Source organism: Mustelus asterias, chromosome 13, assembly GCF_964213995.1.
Source record: "Mustelus asterias chromosome 13, sMusAst1.hap1.1, whole genome shotgun sequence".
NCBI classification, from domain to species: Eukaryota; Metazoa; Chordata; class Chondrichthyes; order Carcharhiniformes; family Triakidae; genus Mustelus; species Mustelus asterias.
In genome coordinates this window covers 57,705,646-57,727,467 of record NC_135813.1, presented here as the reverse complement: position 1 = coordinate 57,727,467, position 21,822 = coordinate 57,705,646, and the positions used below count along the sequence as shown (strand labels likewise).

Sequence of the window (21,822 nt, the reverse complement as noted above, 5' to 3'; positions counted from 1 at the left end):
AACCTTCTTAGATTCTTACGCACTGCATCTCGCCTGAATCTGACCTACAACAGGGAGAAGTGTGTATTTCGCACGCGCCGCCTAGCTATCCTCGGATACGTGGTGGAAAACGGGGTCCTTGGCCCTGATCCAGACCGTATGCATCCTCTCCTCGAACTTCCCCTGCCCACTAGCGTCAAAGCACTGAGAAGATGTTTAGGCTTCTTCTCATACTATGCACAGTGGGTTCCCAATTACGCGGACAAAGCCCGTCCGCTTATCAAGTCTACCTCTTTTCCCCTAGCAACAGAGGCTCGCTTAGACTTTGCAAGAATAAAAGCCGACATCGCAAAAGCCACGATGCATGCTATCGATGAGTCCATCCCCTTCCAGGTGGAGAGTGATGCATCTGATTTCGCCCTGGCCGCCACACTTAACCAGGCGGGCAGGCCCGTCGCCTTTTTCTCTCGCACCCTCCAAGGCCCTGAAATTCGACATTCGGCGGTGGAAAAGGAGGCCCAGGCCATTGTGGAGGCCGTTCGGCATTGGCGCCATTACTTGGCGGGAAAACGGTTCACTCTACTCACGGACCAGCGGTCCGTGGCGTTCATGTTCAACAACACGTTACGGAGTAAGATTAAGAATGATAAAATCTTGAGGTGGAGAATCGAACTCTCCACCTACAATTATGATATCATGTACCATCCAGGGAAGCTCAACGAGCCCTCGGATGCCCTGTCGCGTGGAACATGCGCTAGTATGCAGGAGAATCGATTGCAGGCTCTCCACAATGACCTCTGCCATCCGGGGATCACTCGGCTCTTCCACTTCATAAAAGCCCGGAATCTACCCTACTCGGTGGAGGATGTCAGGTCCATAACCAGAAGCTGCCGGGTATGCGCGGAATGCAAACCGCACTTCTACCGACCTGACAGGGTACACCTCGTTAAGGCCACTCGTCCCTTCGAAAGACTGAGTGTGGACTTTAAGGGCCCCCTTCCCTTGACAGATCGGAACGTGTACTTCCTTAATGTGGTTGATGAGTACTCACGATTCCCTTTTGTCATTCCCTGTTCTGATATGACCGCTGCCACGGTTATCAAGGCTTTTCGTGATCTTTTCACCCTGTTCGGTTACCCCTGTTATATCCACAGCGATAGGGGCTCGTCGTTCATGAGCGATGACTTGAGGCAATACCTGCTCTCATATGGGATTGCCTCCAGTAGAACCACGAGCTGCAACCCAAGGGGTAACGGACAGGTCAAACAAGAGAATGCTACAGTCTGGAAGGCTGTCTTACTGGCGTTGAGGTCTAAAGGTGTTCGTCTCCCGTTGGCAAGAGGTGCTCCCTGATGCGCTCCACTCCATACGCTCACTCCTGTGTACGGCAACCAACGCTACTCCTCATGAGAGAATGTTTTCATTCCCTAGGAAGTCTTCCTCTGGGACCTCATTACCGTCTTGGTTGACGTACTCAGGACCTGTCCTCCTGCGGCGGCATGTTAGGACCCGCAAGTCCGACCTTTTGGTTGAACAGGTCCATCTCCTCCACGCCAACCCTCAGTATGCCTACGTGGCATATCCTGACGGGCGAGAGGACACGGTCTCGATTCGAGATCTGGCGCCAGCAGGGGGCGTAGAAACCCCTGTCGCTCCCACACCTCCTGTTAGGGACCCCCCAACCCTTATTTCCCCTCCTGACACGGCGCGGGCAGTATCGGGACCACCACTTAACCCTCTTACTCCCGTGTACAGCTTGCCTGAGTCCAGGAGATGGTCGCCACTTCAAGGCGTGCCCGAGTTCAGCGGATTGTCACCACCTCGGGGTCTACCGGTCTGTGAGGAACTGGAGGAGTCGCTGGACACCGCCTTGGAGAGAAGGTCACCGCGATTGCCTGAACCAGTGTCATCGCCGGTGTTGAGGAGGTCACAACGACGGTGCGGTCCCCCAGACCGTTTGAACGTATAGACTGATGAACAATTGTTCTGTGTTTTGTACCCCGCCGGCCTTTGTTTTCAAAGGAGGGGTGAATGTGGTGAACCATTGTTGGTTCCCACCAGGTAGTGCTGAGCCATGGTCTGGCCAGTACTATGAGTCTGTAGATATGTTACTGTTGGGGTTAGGGTTGGGCTGTTCTACCTGTTAATATAGTTGTTATGGTACACCCCAGTTGGCTCCGCCTCCTGGGAGAGGTATAAAGGTCACTGCTCTGCCTGGTGACCCTTTAGTCTGGGATCGTATACTGTATTCATCATGGCGGATGGAGTTTAATGCGGAGAAGTGTGAGGTAATTCACTTTGGTAGGAATAACAGATGTGTTGAGTATAGGGCTAACGGGAGGACTTTGAATAGTGTGGAGGAGCAGAGGGATCTAGGTGTATGTGTGCATAGATCCCTGAAAGTTGGGAATCAAGTAGATAAGGTTGTTAAGAAGGCATATGGTGTCTTGGCGTTTATTGGTAGGGGGATTGAATTTAGGAGTCGTAGCGTTATGTTGCAACTGTACACAACTCTGGTGCGGCCGCACTTGGAGTACTGTGTGCAGTTCTGGTCCCCACATTACAGGAAGGATGTGGAGGCTTTGGAGAGGGTGCAGAGGAGGTTTACCAGGATGTTGCCTGGTATGGAGGGGAGATCCTATGAGGAGAGGCTGAGGGATTTGGGATTGTTTTCGCTGGAAAGGCGGCGGCTAAGAGGGGATCTTATTGAAACATATAAGATGATTAGAGGTTTAGATAGGGTGGATAGTGATAGCCTTTTTCCTCTGATGGAGAAATCCAGCACGAGGGGGCATGGCTTTAAATTGAGGGGGGGTAGTTATAGAACCGATGTCAGGGGTAGGTTCTTTACCCAGAGGGTGGTGAGGGATTGGAATGCCCTGCCAGCATCAGTAGTAAATGCGCCTAGTTTGGGGGCGTTTAAGAGATCCGTAGATATGTTCATGGACGAAAAGAAATTGGTTTAGGTTGGAGGGTCACAGTTTTTTTTTTTTTAACTGGTCGGTGCAACATCGTGGGCCGAAGGGCCTGTTCTGCGCTGTAATGTTCTATGTTCTATGTTCTATGTATATAGTAGCTCTGTTATTGGTGGCAATAAAAGCCTTTATTTCCCGAGTACATCCAGCCTCTCGTGTGTTATATCGCGCATCACACAAAGACAACTGGATTCAACTGTCTCACTCTCGTAATTATCTGCAACGATACCAGTGACTTTAACATTGCAACTCAGTCCCTCATTGGAAGCACAAAGCTGCCAGAATTGATGTCTTTGAAGTTTGGATCTGTCAGGTGGAAATGTTCAGATCAATGCCACTGGGTAGAAGGTCAGGGTGTGCAAATTTCCTTTCTTAAATCTCCAGGATCAGCATGTGCTGGTCATTGTTTGTGGAGAAGTCATTGCAGATGTATCATGTTAATGTCTTAGAATTGAGGAATGGCATGGGAATGAGAATGTGAAATGTTTAATTGGGAAGATGGTTGGTTTATGGGTTGTTTTGGAAGGAGTTGTGTTTGAGTGGCAGCTGTGTTGCTTGGGTTCGGCGAAGTTGTCGATGCAAAAGGGACTGAGAAAAGCATGTTTCTGAACAGATTGTAAAATGGAGTTGGTGTGCAAAATCTGAGTGAGTGCAGATTGTTTGTGGTGCAGGAATGGAGAGTGTTTGGCACTGCCTGTTGAATCAGGTGGGATGAATGGATGGTTGTGCTTTGTTTTTGCACAAAGGAAATGTGTGCACGCCTGTTCAGTTAGAATACAGAATAGGTAACACAGAATGGAAGTCAATGCACAAGCAAGTTGTCAGGATGGCTGAGTGGTCTAAGGCGCCAGACTCAAGGAATGTGATTCCTTGCCTTGTGTTAAGGCTGGTGAGTTCTGGTCCCTTTCTAGGGGCGTGGGTTCAAATCGCCCTCCTGACATTTCCATTTGACATGACAAATGTCACCACCAGAAACACAGTGTCTGCAAGACTCGAGTGCAATTTGCCCCTGCCTCCTTTTACTGCTTCAATGCTATTTACAATTCAAAACAAACACAGCGTCCATCTCCACAACCATATCATTCACACACAAAACTTCACACAGACGTATTTGTCTCAATCTTCATGCACCGAATCACAGTGCATCTTTCAAAATTTAAGATTCAATTCTACAAGCAGCAATCTTAGGACGGCTCAGCTTTGACCACCAGCTTGCTGCATTGCACATTGTTTTCCACCATTATACCTTTCAATCCCATTGAGCACACTGCTGCTTCTGACAAACAGGCCAAGTATCCAAGGATGCAATTTGGTGTGTGTGGTGAACCATAGTTGGTTACCACGATGGGTGCTGAGCCATGGATGGTCAGCACTATGGGTGTTTGCAGATATGTTACTGTTGTTACTGTTGGGGTTAAGGTTGGGCTGTTCTACCAGTTGATATTGTTCTGTGGTACACTCCAGTTGGCTCCGCCTACATGGGGAGGTATAAAGGTCACTGCACTGCCTGGTGACCCTTTAGTCTGGGATTGTATTGTTTATAGTGTGCTCCATTCTTGTTAGTAATAAAAGCCTTTATTTCCCGGGTACAATCTAGCCTCCCGAGTGATTTAATCACGCATCAGTGTGCACAAAGACAACTGGATTCAACTGTCTCACTCTCGTAATTATCTGCAAGGATACCAGTGACTTTAACATTGCAACTCAGTCCCTCATTGGAAGCACAAAGCTGCCAGAATTGATGTCTTTGAAGTTTGGATCTGTCAGGTGGAAATGTTCAGATCAATGCCACTGGGTAGAAGGTCAGGGTGTGCAAATTTCCTTTCTTAAATCTCCAGGATCAGCATGTGCTGGTCATTGTTTGCGGAGAAGTCATTGCAGATGTATCATGTTAATGTCTTAGAATTGAGGAATGGCATGGGAATGAGAATGTGAAATGTTTAATTGGGAAGATGGTTGGATTATGGGTTGTTTTGGAAGGAGTTGTGGTTGAGTGGCAGCTGTGTTGCTTGGGTTCGGCGAAGTTGTCGATGCAAAAGGGACTGAGAAAAGCATGTTTCCCAACAGATTGTAAAATGGAGTTGGTGTGCAAGAGCTGAGTGAGTGCAGATTGTTTGTGGTGCAGGAATGGAGAGTGTTTGGCACTGCCTGTTCAATGAGGTGGGATGAATGAATGGTTGTGCTTTGTTTTTGCACAAAGGAAATGTGTGCACGCCTGTTCAGTTAGAATACAGAATAGGTAACACAGAATGGAAGTCAATAAACAAGCAAGTTGTCAGGATGGCCGAGTGGTCTAAGGCACCAGACTCAAGGAATGTGATTCCTTGCCTTGTGTTAAGGCTGGTGGATTCTGGTCCCTTTCTAGGGGCGTGGGTTCAAATCCCACTCCTGACATTTCCATTTTACATGACAAATGTCGCCACCAGAAACACAGTGTCTGCAAGACTCGAGTGCAATTTGCCCCTGCCTCCTTTTACTGCTTCAATGCTATTTACAATTCAAAACAAACACAGCTTCCATCTCCAGAACCATATCATTCACACACAAAACTTTACACAGACGCATTTGTCTCAATCTTCACGCACCGAATCACAGTGCATCTTTCAAAATTTAAGATTCAATTCGACAAGCAGCAATCTTAGGACGGCTCAGCTGTGACCACCAGCTTGCTGCATTGCACATTGTTTTCCACCGTTATACCTTTCAATCCCATTGAGCACACTGCTGCCTCTGACAAACAGGCCAAGTATCCAAGGATGCAATTTGGTGTATGTGGCGAACCATAGTTGGTTACCACTATGAGTGCTGAGCCATGGATGGTCAGCACTATGGGTGTTTGCAGATATGTTACTGTTGTTACTGTTGGGGTTAAGGTTGGGCTGTTCTACCAGTTGATATTGTTCTGTGGTACACTCCAGTTGGCTCCGCCTACATGGGGAGGTATAAAGGTCACTGCACTGCCTGGTGACCCTTTAGTCTGGGATTGTATTGTTTATAGTGTGCTCCATTCTTGTTAGTAATAAAAGCCTTTATTTCCCGGGTACAATCTAGCCTCCCGAGTGATTTAATCACGCATCAGTGTGCACAAAGACAACTGGATTCAACTGTCTCACTCTCGTAATTATCTGCAAGGATACCAGTGACTTTAACATTGCAACTCAGTCCCTCATTGGAAGCACAAAGCTGCCAGAATTGATGTCTTTGAAGTTTGGATCTGTCAGGTGGAAATGTTCAGATCAATGCCACTGGGTAGAAGGTCAGGGTGTGCAAATTTCCTTTCTTAAATCTCCAGGATCAGGATGTGCTGGTCATTGTTTGCGGTGAAGTCATTGCAGATGTATCATGTTAATGTCTTAGAATTGAGGAATGGCATGGGAATGAGAATGTGAAATGTTTAATTGGGAAGATGGTTGGATTATGGGTTGTTTTGGAAGGAGTTGTGTTTGAGTGGCAGCTGTGTTGCTTGGGTTCGGCGAAGTTGTCGATGCAAAAGGGACTGAGAAAAGCATGTTTCCGAACAGATTGTAAAATGGTGTTGGTGTGCAAAAGCTGAGTGAGTGCAGATTGTTTGTGGTGCAGGAATGGAGAGTGTTTGGCACTGCCTGTTCAATGAGGTGGGATGAATGAATGGTTGTGCTTTGTTTTTGCACAAAGGAAATGTGTGCACGCCTGTTCAGTTAGAATACAGAATAGGTAACACAGAATGGAAGCCAATGCAATAGCAAGTTGTCAGGATGGCCGAGTGGTCTAAGGCGCCAGACTCAAGGAATGTGATTCCTTGCCTTGTGTTAAGGCTGGTGAATTCTGGTCCCTTTCTAGGGGCGTGGGTTCAAATCCCACTCCTGACATTTCCATTTTACATGACAAATGTCGCCACCAGAAACACAATGTCTGCAAGACTCGAGTGCAATTTGCCCCTGCCTCCTTTCACTGCTTCAATGCTATTTACAATTCAAAACAAACACAGCGTCCATCTCCACAACCATATCATTCACACACAAAACTTTACACAGACGCATTTGTCTCAATCTTCACGCACCGAATCACAGTGCATCTTTCAAAATTTAAGATTCAATTCTCCAAGCAGCAATCTTAGGACGGCTCAGCTGTGACCACCTGCTTGCTGCATTGCACATTGTTTTCCACCATTATACCTTTCAATCCCATTGAGCACACTGCTGCTTCTGACAAACAGGCCAAGTATCCAAGGATACAACTTGGTGTGCACAAAGACAACTGGATTCAACTGTCTCACTTTCGTAATTATCTGCAAGGATCCCAGTGACTTTAACATTGCAACTCAGTCCCTCATTGGAAGCACAAAGCTGCCAGAATTGATGTCTTTGAAGTTTGGGTCTGTCAGGTGGAAATGTTCAGATCAATGCCACTGGGTAGAAGGTCAGGGTGTGCAAATTTCCTTTCTTAAATCTCCAGGATCAGGATGTGCTGGTCATTGTTTGCGTGTAAGACATTGCAGATGTATCACGTTAATGTCTTAGAATCGAGGAATGGCATGGGAATGAGAATGTGAAATGTTTAATTGGGAAGATGGTTGGATTATGGGTTGTTTTGGAAGGAGTTGTGGTTGAGTGGCAGCTGTGTTGCTTGGGTTCGGCGAAGTTGTCGATGCAAAAGGGACTGAGAAAAGCATGTTTCCCAACAGATTGTAAAATGGAGTTGGTGTGCAAAAGCTAAGTGAGTGCAGATTGTTTGTGGTGCAGGAATGGAGAGTGTTTGGCACTGCCTGTTGAATCAGGTGGGATGAATGAATGTTTGTGCTTTGTTTTTGCACAAAGGAAATGTGTGCACTCCTGTTCAGTTAGAATACAGAATAGGTAACACAGAATGGAAGTCAGTATACGAGCAAGTTGTCAGGATGGCCGAGTGGTCTAAGGCGCCAGACTCAAGGAATGTGATTCCTTGCCTTGTGTTAAGGCTGGTGAATTCTGGTCCCTTTCTCGGGGCGTGAGTTCAAATCCCACTCCTGACATTTCCATTTGACATGACAAATGTCGCCACCAGAAACACAGTGTCTGCAAGACTCGAGTGCAATTTGCCCCTGCCTCCTTTTACTGCTTCAATGCTATTTACAATTCAAAACAAACACAGCGTCCATATCATTCACACACAAAACTTTACACAGACGCATTTGTCTCAATCTTCTTGCACCGAATCACAGTGCATCTTTCAAAATTTAAGATTCAGTTCTACAAGCAGCAATCTTAGGACGGCTCAGCTGTGACCACCTGCTTGCTGCATTGCACATTGTTTTCCACCATTATACCTTTCAATCCCATTGAGCACACTGCTGCTTCTGACAAACAGGCCAAGTATCCAAGGATGCAACTTGGTGTGTGTGGTGAACCATAGTTGGTTACCGCTATGAGTGCTGAGCCATGGATGGTCAGCACTATGGGTGTTTGCAGATATGTTACTGTTGTTACTGTTGGGGTTAGGGTTGGGCTGTTCTACCTGTTGATATTGTTCTGTGGTACACTCCAGTTGGCTCCGCCTACCTGGGGAGGTATAAAGGTCACTGCACTGCCTGGTGACCCTTTAGTCTGGGATTGTATTGTATATAGTGTGCTCCATTCTTGTTAGTAATAAAAGCCTTTATTTCCCGGGTACAATCTAGCCTCCCGAGTGATTTAATCACGCATCAGTATGCACAAAGACAACTGGATTCAACTGTCTCACTCTCGTAATTATCTGCAAGGATACCAGTGACTTTAACATTGCAACTCAGTCCCTCATTGGAAGCACAAAGCTGCCAGAATTGATGTCTTTGAAGTTTGGATCTGTCAGGTGGAAATGTTCAGATCAATGCCACTGGGTAGAAGCTCAGGGTGTGCAAATTTCCTTCCTTATATCTGCAGGATCAGGATGTGCTGGTCATTGTTTGCGGAGAAGACACTGCAGATGTATCACGTTAATGTCTTTGAATCGAGGAATGGCATGGGAATGAGAATGTGAAATGTTTAATTGGGAAGATGGTTGGATTATGGGTTGTTTTGGAAGGAGTTGTGTTTGAGTGGCAGCTGTGTTGCTTGGGTTAGTCGAAGTTGTAGATGCAAAAGGGACTGAGAAAAGCATGTTTCCGAACAGATTGTAAAATGGAGTTGGTGTGCAAGAGCTGAGTGAGTGCAGATTGTTTGTGGTGCAGGAATGGAGAGTGTTTGGCACTGCCTGTTCAATCAGGTGGGATGAATGAATGGTTGTGCTTTGTTTTTGCACAAAGGAAATGTGTGCGCTGCTGTTCAGTTAGAATACAGAATATGTAGCACAGAATGGAAATCAATGCAAGAGCAAGTTGTCAGGATGGCCGAGTGGTTTAAGGCGCCAGACTCAAGGAGTGTGATTCCTTACCTTGTGTTAAGGCTGGTGAATTCTGGTCCCTTTCTCGGGGCGTGGGTTCAAATCCCACTCCTGATATTTCCATTTTACATGACAAATGTCGCCACCAGAAACGCAGTGTCTGCAAGACTCGAGTGCAATTTGCCCCTGCCTCCTTTTACTGCTTCAATGCTCTTTGCAATTCAAAACAAACACAGCTTCCATCTCCATATCATTCACACACAAAACTTTACACAGACGCATTTGTCTCAATCTTCATGCACCGAATCACAGTGCATCTTTCAAACTTTAAGATTCAATTTAAGGAGCATCAAACACTTTCGACCACTGGTTGAAGTGTTTCCAAGATTACCTCGACGCCTCCACAGCGGTCGCCGATGACGCCGACAGACTCCGGGTCCTCCACGCGAGGGTAAGCGAGACTGTATACTTAGCGATCGGTGGGGCCACCGACTACAAATGGGCCCTCGAGCTTCTCAAGAAGCGATACAACAAACCGCCGAATGAGATCCATGCTCGATACCTTCTAGCCACTCGACGGCGGCAGCCCGGCGAAACGACGGAACAGTACGCGTGCGAGCTTCAGCAGCTAGCCAGAGCCTGCAACTGCAAGTCAGTGTCGGCAGACCAGTACATGAGCGACCTAGCTCGAGATGCGTTCGTGGCGGGAATCGGCTCATCGTACATCCGCCTTCGGCTGTTGGAGCAAGGTAACCTCGATCTCACTAAAACCATAGAGTTAGCTGACGCTCTAGAAACGGCCTCCAAAAGTCTGGCGATGTACCCCGACGACCACGTGGAGACAGTGTTGCAGGGGCAGTCGCAGACTCCACTTCATTCAGCGGGACCGAAAAACTGCGCGATTGCGTTCCCTGCCTCGGACCTGACGATGGCAGCAGCTCCAGGTGGCCTGATGTGTTACTTCTGTGGGGGGGTGAAACACCCTCGGCAGCGACGTCCAGCTAAAGCGGTGTTGTGCTCCGCCTGCGGCAAGAAGGGGCATTATTCCAAAGTATGCCGGTCCAAACCTCCATCCAAGAACAGCAGTGCGGCGTGTGACTCCCCGGAGCCGGCCTCCTTGTCTTCTGCGTCTTCAAGGTCTTCTACCATGTGCGATTCCAGGACATCGCCATTCCGAACGACGGAGTCGCAAGACACGTGCGACCTGCAGGGGCCGCAGGTTTTGGCGCCATCGGCCACGTGCGACCTATGGGGGCAGCCATTTTGGTCGGCACCGACCGCGAATGACCAGCAGGGGTCGTCATCAACCATCTCAGCTGCCTGTAGTTGCACCCACGAACCAACGGTGGCGTCGATCATCCTGGACCAGGGCAAGCCTCACAGACTCAACAAGTCCATGATGGACATACAGGTAAACAGACGCCCGATTTATTGTTTGTTTGACAGCGGGAGCACGGAGAGCTTCATTCACCCGGACACCGTGAAGCGGTGTGGTCTCCAGATTCGGACTGTCAAGCAGACAATTTCGATGGCGTCAAGGTCCCGGTCTGTCACCGTGCTAGGGAGCTGCGTGGTCAATCTGACGGTGCAGGGCACGGTTTACGAGAACTTCAGGCTCCTTGTGTTACCGCACCTTTGCGCGCCAATACTCCTCGGACTAGATTTTATGGTCCACTTGAAGAGTGTAACCCTGCAGTACGATGGGCCACTCCCTCCGCTTTCAGTGGGAGACCCGCAGCTTCTAAATTGCCCAACGCGCTCCACATGTAGTCTCTCAACGCTTAGGATTACCACACCCTCCCTATTCCAGAATCTCGTGCCAGGCTGCAAGCCCATCGCAACAAAGAGCAGGCGTTACAGCGCTGAGGATCGGATCTTCATTCGATCTGAAGTTCAGCGGCTCCTCAAGGAAGGGATCATCCAACCTAGCGCTAGTCCTTGGAGAGCGCAAGTCGTGGTGGTTAAGAATGGGAACAAACCCCGGATGGTCATAGACTATAGTCAGACCATTAACAGATACACGCAGCTGGATGCGTATCCCCTCCCGCGCATAGCTGACATGGTCAACCAGATTGCGCAGTACCGGGTGTTCTCCACCATCAACTTAAAATCTGCTTATCACCAGCTCCCCATTCGCCCAGAGGACCGACAATACACGGCCTTTGAGGCGGATGGTCGCCTGTACCATTTTTGAAGGGTTCCTTTTGGTGTCACGAATGGGGTCTCGGTCTTCCAGCGTGCTATGGACCGAATGGTGGACCAAAACGGGCTGCGGGCTACCTTCCCATAAATGGATAACGTCACCATCTGCGGCCATGACCAGCAGGACCACGATGCCAACCTTCTTAGATTCTTACGCACTGCATCTCGCCTGAATCTGACCTACAACAGGGAGAAGTGTGTATTTCGCACGCGCCGCCTAGCTATCCTCGGATACGTGGTGGAAAACGGGGTCCTTGGCCCTGATCCAGACCGTATGCATCCTCTCCTCGAACTTCCCCTGCCCACTAGCGTCAAAGCACTGAGAAGATGTTTAGGCTTCTTCTCATACTATGCACAGTGGGTTCCCAATTACGCGGACAAAGCCCGTCCGCTTATCAAGTCTACCTCTTTTCCCCTAGCAACAGAGGCTCGCTTAGACTTTGCAAGAATAAAAGCCGACATCGCAAAAGCCACGATGCATGCTATCGATGAGTCCATCCCCTTCCAGGTGGAGAGTGATGCATCTGATTTCGCCCTGGCCGCCACACTTAACCAGGCGGGCAGGCCCGTCGCCTTTTTCTCTCGCACCCTCCAAGGCCCTGAAATTCGACATTCGGCGGTGGAAAAGGAGGCCCAGGCCATTGTGGAGGCCGTTCGGCATTGGCGCCATTACTTGGCGGGAAAACGGTTCACTCTACTCACGGACCAGCGGTCCGTGGCGTTCATGTTCAACAACACGTTACGGAGTAAGATTAAGAATGATAAAATCTTGAGGTGGAGAATCGAACTCTCCACCTACAATTATGATATCATGTACCATCCAGGGAAGCTCAACGAGCCCTCGGATGCCCTGTCGCGTGGAACATGCGCTAGTATGCAGGAGAATCGATTGCAGGCTCTCCACAATGACCTCTGCCATCCGGGGATCACTCGGCTCTTCCACTTCATAAAAGCCCGGAATCTACCCTACTCGGTGGAGGATGTCAGGTCCATAACCAGAAGCTGCCGGGTATGCGCGGAATGCAAACCGCACTTCTACTGACCTGACAGGGTACACCTCGTTAAGGCCACTCGTCCCTTCGAAAGACTGAGTGTGGACTTTAAGGGCCCCCTTCCCTCGACAGATCGGAACGTGTACTTCCTTAATGTGGTTGATGAGTACTCACGATTCCCTTTTGTCATTCCCTGTTCTGATATGACCGCTGCCACGGTTATCAAGGCTTTTCGTGATCTTTTCACCCTGTTCGGTTACCCCTGTTATATCCACAGCGATAGGGGCTCGTCGTTCATGAGCGATGACTTGAGGCAATACCTGCTCTCATATGGGATTGCCTCCAGTAGAACCACGAGCTGCAACCCAAGGGGTAACGGACAGGTCAAACAAGAGAATGCTACAGTCTGGAAGGCTGTCTTACTGGCGTTGAGGTCTAAAGGTGTTCGTCTCCCGTTGGCAAGAGGTACTCCCTGATGCGCTCCACTCCATACGCTCACTCCTGTGTACGGCAACCAACGCTACTCCTCATGAGAGAATGTTTTCATTCCCTAGGAAGTCTTCCTCTGGGACCTCATTACCGTCTTGGTTGACGTACTCAGGACCTGTCCTCCTGCGGCGGCATGTTAGGACCCGCAAGTCCGACCTTTTGGTTGAACAGGTCCATCTCCTCCACGCCAACCCTCAGTATGCCTATGTGGCATATCCTGACGGGCGAGAGGACACGGTCTCGATTCGAGACCTGGCGCCAGCAGGGGGTTTGGAAAACCCTGTCGCTCCCACACCTCCTGTTAGGGACCCCCCAACCCTTATTTCCCCTCCTGACACGGCGCGGGCAGTATCGGGACCACCACTTAACCCTCTTACTCCCGTGTACAGCTTGCCTGAGTCCAGGAGATGGTCGCCACTTCAAGGCGTGCCCGAGTTCAGCGGATTGTCACCACCTCGGGGTCTACCGGTCTGTGAGGAACTGGAGGAGTCGCTGGACACCGCCTTGGAGAGAAGGTCACCGCGATTGCCTGAACCAGTGTCATCGCCGGTGTTGAGGAGGTCACAGCGACGGTGCGGTCCCCCAGACCGTTTGAACGTATAGACTGATGAACAATTGTTCTGTGTTTTGTACCCCGCCGGCCTTTGTTTTCAAAGGAGGGGTGAATGTGGTGAACCATTGTTGGTTCCCACCAGGTAGTGCTGAGCCATGGTCTGGCCAGTACTATGAGTCTGTAGATATGTTACTGTTGGGGTTAGGGTTGGGCTGTTCTACCTGTTAATATAGTTGTTATGGTACACCCCAGTTGGCTCCGCCTCCTGGGAGAGGTATAAAGGTCACTGCTCTGCCTGGTGACCCTTTAGTCTGGGATCGTATACTGTATATAGTAGCTCTGTTATTGGTGGCAATAAAAGCCTTTATTTCCCGAGTACATCCAGCCTCTCGTGTGTTATATCGCGCATCACACAAAGACAACTGGATTCAACTGTCTCACTCTCGTAATTATCTGCAACGATACCAGTGACTTTAACATTGCAACTCAGTCCCTCATTGGAAGCACAAAGCTGCCAGAATTGATGTCTTTGAAGTTTGGATCTGTCAGGTGGAAATGTTCAGATCAATGCCACTGGGTAGAAGGTCAGGGTGTGCAAATTTCCTTTCTTAAATCTCCAGGATCAGCATGTGCTGGTCATTGTTTGTGGAGAAGTCATTGCAGATGTATCATGTTAATGTCTTAGAATCGAGGAATGGCATGGGAATGAGAATGTGAAATGTTTAATTGGGAAGATGGTTGGTTTATGGGTTGTTTTGGAAGGAGTTGTGTTTGAGTGGCAGCTGTGTTGCTTGGGTTCGGCGAAGTTGTCGATGCAAAAGGGACTGAGAAAAGCATGTTTCTGAACAGATTGTAAAATGGAGTTGGTGTGCAAAATCTGAGTGAGTGCAGATTGTTTGTGGTGCAGGAATGGAGAGTGTTTGGCACTGCCTGTTGAATCAGGTGGGATGAATGAATGGTTGTGCTTTGTTTTTGCACAAAGGAAATGTGTGCACGCCTGTTCAGTTAGAATACAGAATAGGTAACACAGAATGGAAGTCAATGCACGAGCAAGTTGTCAGGATGGCTGAGTGGTCTAAGGCGCCAGACTCAAGGAATGTGATTCCTTGCCTTGTGTTAAGGCTGGTGAGTTCTGGTCCCTTTCTAGGGGTGTGGGTTCAAATCGCCCTCCTGACATTTCCATTTGACATGACAAATGTCACCACCAGAAACACAGTGTCTGCAAGACTCGAGTGCAATTTGCCCCTGCCTCCTTTTACTGCTTCAATGCTATTTACAATTCAAAACAAACACAGCGTCCATCTCCACAACCATATCATTCACACACAAAACTTCACACAGACGTATTTGTCTCAATCTTCATGCACCGAATCACAGTGCATCTTTCAAAATTTAAGATTCAATTCTACAAGCAGCAATCTTAGGACGGCTCAGCTTTGACCACCAGCTTGCTGCATTGCACATTGTTTTCCACCATTATACCTTTCAATCCCATTGAGCACACTGCTGCTTCTGACAAACAGGCCAAGTATCCAAGGATGCAATTTGGTGTGTGTGGTGAACCATAGTTGGTTACCACGATGAGTGCTGAGCCATGGATGGTCAGCACTATGGGTGTTTGCAGATATGTTACTGTTGTTACTGTTGGGGTTAAGGTTGGGCTGTTCTACCAGTTGATATTGTTCTGTGGTACACTCCAGTTGGCTCCGCCTACATGGGGAGGTATAAAGGTCACTGCACTGCCTGGTGACCCTTTAGTCTGGGATTGTATTGTTTATAGTGTGCTCCATTCTTGTTAGTAATAAAAGCCTTTATTTCCCGGGTACAATCTAGCCTCCCGAGTGATTTAATCACGCATCAGTGTGCACAAAGACAACTGGATTCAACTGTCTCACTCTCGTAATTATCTGCAAGGATACCAGTGACTTTAACATTGCAACTCAGTCCCTCATTGGAAGCACAAAGCTGCCAGAATTGATGTCTTTGAAGTTTGGATCTGTCAGGTGGAAATGTTCAGATCAATGCCACTGGGTAGAAGGTCAGGGTGTGCAAACTTCCTTTCTTAAATCTCCAGGATCAGCATGTGCTGGTCATTGTTTGCGGAGAAGTCATTGCAGATGTATCATGTTAATGTCTTAGAATTGAGGAATGGCATGGGAATGAGAATGTGAAATGTTTAATTGGGAAGATGGTTGGATTATGGGTTGTTTTGGAAGGAGTTGTGGTTGAGTGGCAGCTGTGTTGCTTGGGTTCGGCGAAGTTGTCGATGCAAAAGGGACTGAGAAAAGCATGTTTCCCAACAGATTGTAAAATGGAGTTGGTGTGCAAGAGCTGAGTGAGTGCAGATTGTTTGTGGTGCAGGAATGGAGAGTGTTTGGCACTGCCTGTTCAATCAGGTGGGATGAATGAATGGTTGTGCTTTGTTTTTGCACAAAGGAAATGTGTGCACGCCTGTTCAGTTAGAATACAGAATAGGTAACACAGAATGGAAGTCAATAAACAAGCAAGTTGTCAGGATGGCCGAGTGGTCTAAGGCACCAGACTCAAGGAATGTGATTCCTTGCCTTGTGTTAAGGCTGGTGGATTCTGGTCCTTTTCTAGGGGCATGGGTTCAAATCCCACTCCTGACATTTCCATTTTACATGACAAATGTCGCCACCAGAAACACAGTGTCTGCAAGACTCGAGTGCAATTTGCCCCTGCCTCCTTTTACTGCTTCAATGCTATTTACAATTCAAAACAAACACAGCTTCCATCTCCAGAACCATATCATTCACACACAAAACTTTACACAGACGCATTTGTCTCAATCTTCACGCACCGAATCACAGTGCATCTTTCAAAATTTAAGATTCAATTCTGCAAGCAGCAATCTTAGGACGGCTCAGCTGTGACCACCAGCTTGCTGCATTGCACATTGTTTTCCACCGTTATACCTTTCAATCCCATTGAGCACACTGCTGCCTCTGACAAACAGGCCAAGTATCCAAGGATGCAATTTGGTGTATGTGGCGAACCATAGTTGGTTACCACTATGAGTGCTGAGCCATGGATGGTCAGCACTATGGGTGTTTGCAGATATGTTACTGTTGTTACTGTTGGGGTTAAGGTTGGGCTGTTCTACCAGTTGATATTGTTCTGTGGTACACTCCAGTTGGCTCCGCCTACATGGGGAGGTATAAAGGTCACTGCACTGCCTGGTGACCCTTTAGTCTGGGATTGTATTGTTTATAGTGTGCTCCATTCTTGTTAGTAATAAAAGCCTTTATTTCCCGGGTACAATCTAGCCTCCCGAGTGATTTAATCACGCATCAGTGTGCACAAAGACAACTGGATTCAACTGTCTCACTCTCGTAATTATCTGCAAGGATACCAGTGACTTTAACATTGCAACTCAGTCCCTCATTGGAAGCACAAAGCTGCCAGAATTGATGTCTTTGAAGTTTGGATCTGTCAGGTGGAAATGTTCAGATCAATGCCACTGGGTAGAAGGTCAGGGTGTGCAAATTTCCTTTCTTAAATCTCCAGGATCAGGATGTGCTGGTCATTGTTTGCGGTGAAGTCATTGCAGATGTATCATGTTAATGTCTTAGAATTGAGGAATGGCATGGGAATGAGAATGTGAAATGTTTAATTGGGAAGATGGTTGGATTATGGGTTGTTTTGGAAGGAGTTGTGTTTGAGTGGCAGCTGTGTTGCTTGGGTTCGGCGAAGTTGTCGATGCAAAAGGGACTGAGAAAAGCATGTTTCCGAACAGATTGTAAAATGGTGTTGGTGTGCAAAAGCTGAGTGAGTGCAGATTGTTTGTGGTGCAGGAATGGAGAGTGTTTGGCACTGCCTGTTCAATGAGGTGGGATGAATGAATGGTTGTGCTTTGTTTTTGCACAAAGGAAATGTGTGCACGCCTGTTCAGTTAGAATACAGAATAGGTAACACAGAATGGAAGCCAATGCAATAGCAAGTTGTCAGGATGGCCGAGTGGTCTAAGGCGCCAGACTCAAGGAATGTGATTCCTTGCCTTGTGTTAAGGCTGGTGAATTCTGGTCCCTTTCTAGGGGCGTGGGTTCAAATCCCACTCCTGACATTTCCATTTTACATGACAAATGTCGCCACCAGAAACACAATGTCTGCAAGACTCGAGTGCAATTTGCCCCTGCCTCCTTTCACTGCTTCAATGCTATTTACAATTCAAAACAAACACAGCGTCCATCTCCACAACCATATCATTCACACACAAAACTTTACACAGACGCATTTGTCTCAATCTTCACGCACCGAATCACAGTGCATCTTTCAAAATTTAAGATTCAATTCTCCAAGCAGCAATCTTAGGACGGCTCAGCTGTGACCACCTGCTTGCTGCATTGCACATTGTTTTCCACCATTATACCTTTCAATCCCATTGAGCACACTGCTGCTTCTGACAAACAGGCCAAGTATCCAAGGATACAACTTGGTGTGCACAAAGACAACTGGATTCAACTGTCTCACTTTCGTAATTATCTGCAAGGATCCCAGTGACTTTAACATTGCAACTCAGTCCCTCATTGGAAGCACAAAGCTGCCAGAATTGATGTCTTTGAAGTTTGGGTCTGTCAGGTGGAAATGTTCAGATCAATGCCACTGGGTAGAAGGTCAGGGTGTGCAAATTTCCTTTCTTAAATCTCCAGGATCAGGATGTGCTGGTCATTGTTTGCGTGTAAGACATTGCAGATGTATCACGTTAATGTCTTAGAATCGAGGAATGGCATGGGAATGAGAATGTGAAATGTTTAATTGGGAAGATGGTTGGATTATGGGTTGTTTTGGAAGGAGTTGTGGTTGAGTGGCAGCTGTGTTGCTTGGGTTCGGCGAAGTTGTCGATGCAAAAGGGACTGAGAAAAGCATGTTTCCCAACAGATTGTAAAATGGAGTTGGTGTGCAAAAGCTAAGTGAGTGCAGATTGTTTGTGGTGCAGGAATGGAGAGTGTTTGGCACTGCCTGTTGAATCAGGTGGGATGAATGAATGTTTGTGCTTTGTTTTTGCACAAAGGAAATGTGTGCACTCCTGTTCAGTTAGAATACAGAATAGGTAACACAGAATGGAAGTCAGTATACGAGCAAGTTGTCAGGATGGCCGAGTGGTCTAAGGCGCCAGACTCAAGGAATGTGATTCCTTGCCTTGTGTTAAGGCTGGTGAATTCTGGTCCCTTTCTCGGGGCGTGGGTTCAAATCTCACTCCTGACATTTCCATTTGACATGACAAATGTCGCCACCAGAAACACAGTGTCTGCAAGACTCGAGTGCAATTTGCCCCTGCCTCCTTTTACTGCTTCAATGCTATTTACAATTCAAAACAAACACAGCGTCCATCTCCACAACCATATCATTCACACACAAAACTTTACACAGACGCATTTGTCTCAATCTTCTTGCACCGAATCACAGTGCATCTTTCAAAATTTAAGATTCAGTTCTACAAGCAGCAATCTTAGGACGGCTCAGCTGTGACCACCTGCTTGCTGCATTGCACATTGTTTTCCACCATTATACCTTTCAATCCCATTGAGCACACTGCTGCTTCTGACAAACAGGCCAAGTATCCAAGGATGCAACTTGGTGTGTGTGGTGAACCATAGTTGGTTACCACTATGAGTGCTGAGCCATGGATGGTCAGCACTATGGGTGTTTGTAGATATGTTACTGTTGTTACTGTTGGGGTTAAGGTTGGGCTGTTCTACCTGTTGATATTGTTCTGTGGTACACGCCAGTTGGCTCCGCCTACCTGGGGGGGTATAAAGGTCACTGCACTGCCTGGTGACCTTTTAGTCTGGGATTGTATTGTTTATAGTGTGCTCCATTCTTGTTAGTAATTAAAGCCTTTATTTCCCGGGTACAATCTAGCCTCCCGAGTGATTTAATCACGCATCAATGTGAACAAAGACAACTGGATTCAACTGTCTCACTCTCGTAATTATCTGCAAGGATACCAGTGACTTTAACATTGCAACTCAGTCCCTCATTGGAAGCACAAAGCTGCCAGAATTGATGTCTTTGAAGTTTGGATCTGTCAGGTGGAAATGTTCAGATCAATGCCACTGGGTAGAAGGTCAGGGTGTGCAAATTTCCTTTCTTAAATCTCCAGGATCAGGATGTGCTGGTCATTGTTTGCGTGGAAGACATTGCAGATGTATCACGTTAATGTCTTGGAATCGAGGAATGGCATGGGAATGAGAATGTGAAATGTTTAATTGGGAAAATGGTTGGATTATGGGTTGTTTTGGAAGGAGTTGTGTTTGAGTGGCAGCTGTGTTGCTTGGGTTCGTCGAAGTTGTCGATGCAAAAGGGACTGAGAAAAGCATGTTTCTGAACAGATTGTAAAATGGAGTTGGTGTGCAAAAGCTGAGTGAGTGCAGATTGTTTGTGGTGCAGGAATGGAGAGTGTTTGGCACTGCCTGTTCAATCAGGTGGGATGAATGAATGGTTGTGCTTTGTTTTTGCACAAAGGAAATGTGTGCGTGCCTGTTCAGTTAGAATACAGAATATGTAGCACAGAATGGAAGTCGATATACGCGCAAGTTGTCAGGATGGCCGAGTGGTCTAAGGCGCCAGACTCAAGGAGCAAGAATCCTTGCCTTGTGTTAAGGCTGGTGAATTCTGGTCCCTTTCTAGGGGCGTGGGTTCAAATCCCACTCCTGACATTTCCATTTTACATGACAAATGTCGCCACCAGAAACACAGTGTCTGCAAGACTCGAGTGCAATTTGCCCCTGCCTCCTTTTACTGCTTCAATGCTATTTACAATTCAAAACAAACACAGCGTCCATCTCCACAACTATATCATTCACACACAAAACTTTACACACACACATTTGTCTCAATCTTCATGCACCGAATCACAGTGCTTCTTTCAAAATTTTTATATTCAATTCTACAAGCTGCAATCTTAGGACGGCTCAGCTGTGACCACCTGCTTGCTGCATTGCACATTGTTTTCCACCATTATACCTTTCAATCCCATTGAGCACACTGCTGCTTCTGACAAGCAGGCCAAGTATCCAAGGATGCAACTTGGTGTGCACAAAGACAACTGGATTCAACTGTTTGTGATGCAGGAATGGAGAGTGTTTGGCACGGCCTGTTGAACCAGTTGGAACGAATGAATGGTTGAAGGTTGTTTTTGAACAAAGGGAATGTGTGTGCTCCAAGTCAGTTTGAATAAAGAATATGTAACACACACTGGAAAGGATACATTGCAGGAAATTGTCAGGATGGCTGAGAGGTCTCAAGCGCCAGACTCAAGGAGTGTGATTCCTTGCTGTTGTTGCACCTGCCGCACAGTCTGTTTTAACCCTCATACAGTGGTCAAAGAATTGCACATAGACTTCTTGTACGTACAATAATATTTATTGACACACAATTATTAATCACTCATCCAATCAGCAATAAGTTATCTTCCAGGATACTAAAGTTCATGTCCAATACTAGAATTTCACTTCGCTTTTGCGTGACTGGCAAGTACCCAGGCAGATATTGGCCTTTATCCGCGTGTTGGTCTCTGCAGTCCTCTGCGCAGTCTGGTCCTTTGGTCTGGTCTGGCACTCTGGCTCTGGCCTTCCTTCCTTCTTGGGTGTGGTGGCTCTCCTCGTGCTGGTCGTTGCTGCTGATGGTCACCGTTGTTGTTGTTCATTTGTTGGGGAAGAGAGAGAGAGAGAGATGCTTCCATTGTGCAGCATCTTTTATCTCTCCTTGGTTTTGTGTCCTTTTGGGCGGTCTCTTGATTCTTGTCAATCAATCGACCAGGCCTTGATCACCCTGATCGATAAGAGTCCAATCAGGTGCTGCCACATGGATCTCTGGGTGTGGACACAACGGCCATGCCTGTCGGTGCTGGAGGCACGTAGGTCACATACCTCCCTCCCAAATAAGGGGTTAAGACTCCCCTTTGTCTGGTAAACAAGTCTGTTTGACCAGAGAGTGTCCATTGACTTTGGGGCGGCCTGTTTCCAGTGTATTCAGTTGTCTGAGTGGTAGCCTGTTTATCTCTGTCCAATTTCTTTTGAGGTTGCAGCCTGTCTGTTTCAGTGCTTGTCCAATTATCCCAGCGTGCTCTGCAAACCACCATCTTAGGTGGCCCGTTTGGCCACAGTCCCTCCTGTTGATCCTGAACGCGAAACGTGATGGATCACATACTCAGGACCAGTATCTGTCAGGAATTCCCCAGTCACTCCACAGTCAAGCAAGGCCCAGGCATTGGCATGCACAGTAATATCATATCCCGACAACATATTTACAGTCCAGAAGCTACAGACAGCAAACATTCTACTGTGACAAACAA

The 21,822-nt window shown here is 47.5% G+C and overlaps 8 non-coding genes across 8 annotated transcripts; all 8 read left to right on the top strand.

The window, feature by feature from the left end:
* Window positions 1-5,228: 5,228 nt before the first annotated feature.
* Window positions 5,229-5,348, top strand: trnal-caa (transfer RNA leucine (anticodon CAA)). The gene is made up of 2 exons: window positions 5,229-5,266; window positions 5,303-5,348. It is a non-coding gene; the product is annotated as a tRNA-Leu (tRNA).
* Window positions 5,349-6,682: 1,334 nt separating this feature from the next.
* trnal-caa (transfer RNA leucine (anticodon CAA)) lies at window positions 6,683-6,802 on the top strand. The gene is made up of 2 exons: window positions 6,683-6,720; window positions 6,757-6,802. It is a non-coding gene; the product is annotated as a tRNA-Leu (tRNA).
* Window positions 6,803-7,824: 1,022 nt separating this feature from the next.
* Window positions 7,825-7,944, top strand: trnal-caa (transfer RNA leucine (anticodon CAA)). Its single transcript has 2 exons — window positions 7,825-7,862; window positions 7,899-7,944. It is a non-coding gene; the product is annotated as a tRNA-Leu (tRNA).
* Window positions 7,945-9,266: 1,322 nt separating this feature from the next.
* trnal-caa (transfer RNA leucine (anticodon CAA)) lies at window positions 9,267-9,386 on the top strand. Its single transcript has 2 exons — window positions 9,267-9,304; window positions 9,341-9,386. It is a non-coding gene; the product is annotated as a tRNA-Leu (tRNA).
* A 6,629-nt stretch (window positions 9,387-16,015) lies between these two features.
* On the top strand, window positions 16,016-16,135 carry trnal-caa (transfer RNA leucine (anticodon CAA)). The gene is made up of 2 exons: window positions 16,016-16,053; window positions 16,090-16,135. It is a non-coding gene; the product is annotated as a tRNA-Leu (tRNA).
* A 1,334-nt stretch (window positions 16,136-17,469) lies between these two features.
* On the top strand, window positions 17,470-17,589 carry trnal-caa (transfer RNA leucine (anticodon CAA)). Its single transcript has 2 exons — window positions 17,470-17,507; window positions 17,544-17,589. It is a non-coding gene; the product is annotated as a tRNA-Leu (tRNA).
* A 1,022-nt stretch (window positions 17,590-18,611) lies between these two features.
* trnal-caa (transfer RNA leucine (anticodon CAA)) lies at window positions 18,612-18,731 on the top strand. Its single transcript has 2 exons — window positions 18,612-18,649; window positions 18,686-18,731. It is a non-coding gene; the product is annotated as a tRNA-Leu (tRNA).
* Window positions 18,732-20,065: 1,334 nt separating this feature from the next.
* On the top strand, window positions 20,066-20,185 carry trnal-caa (transfer RNA leucine (anticodon CAA)). Its single transcript has 2 exons — window positions 20,066-20,103; window positions 20,140-20,185. It is a non-coding gene; the product is annotated as a tRNA-Leu (tRNA).
* The last annotated feature ends 1,637 nt before the right edge of the window (window positions 20,186-21,822 follow it).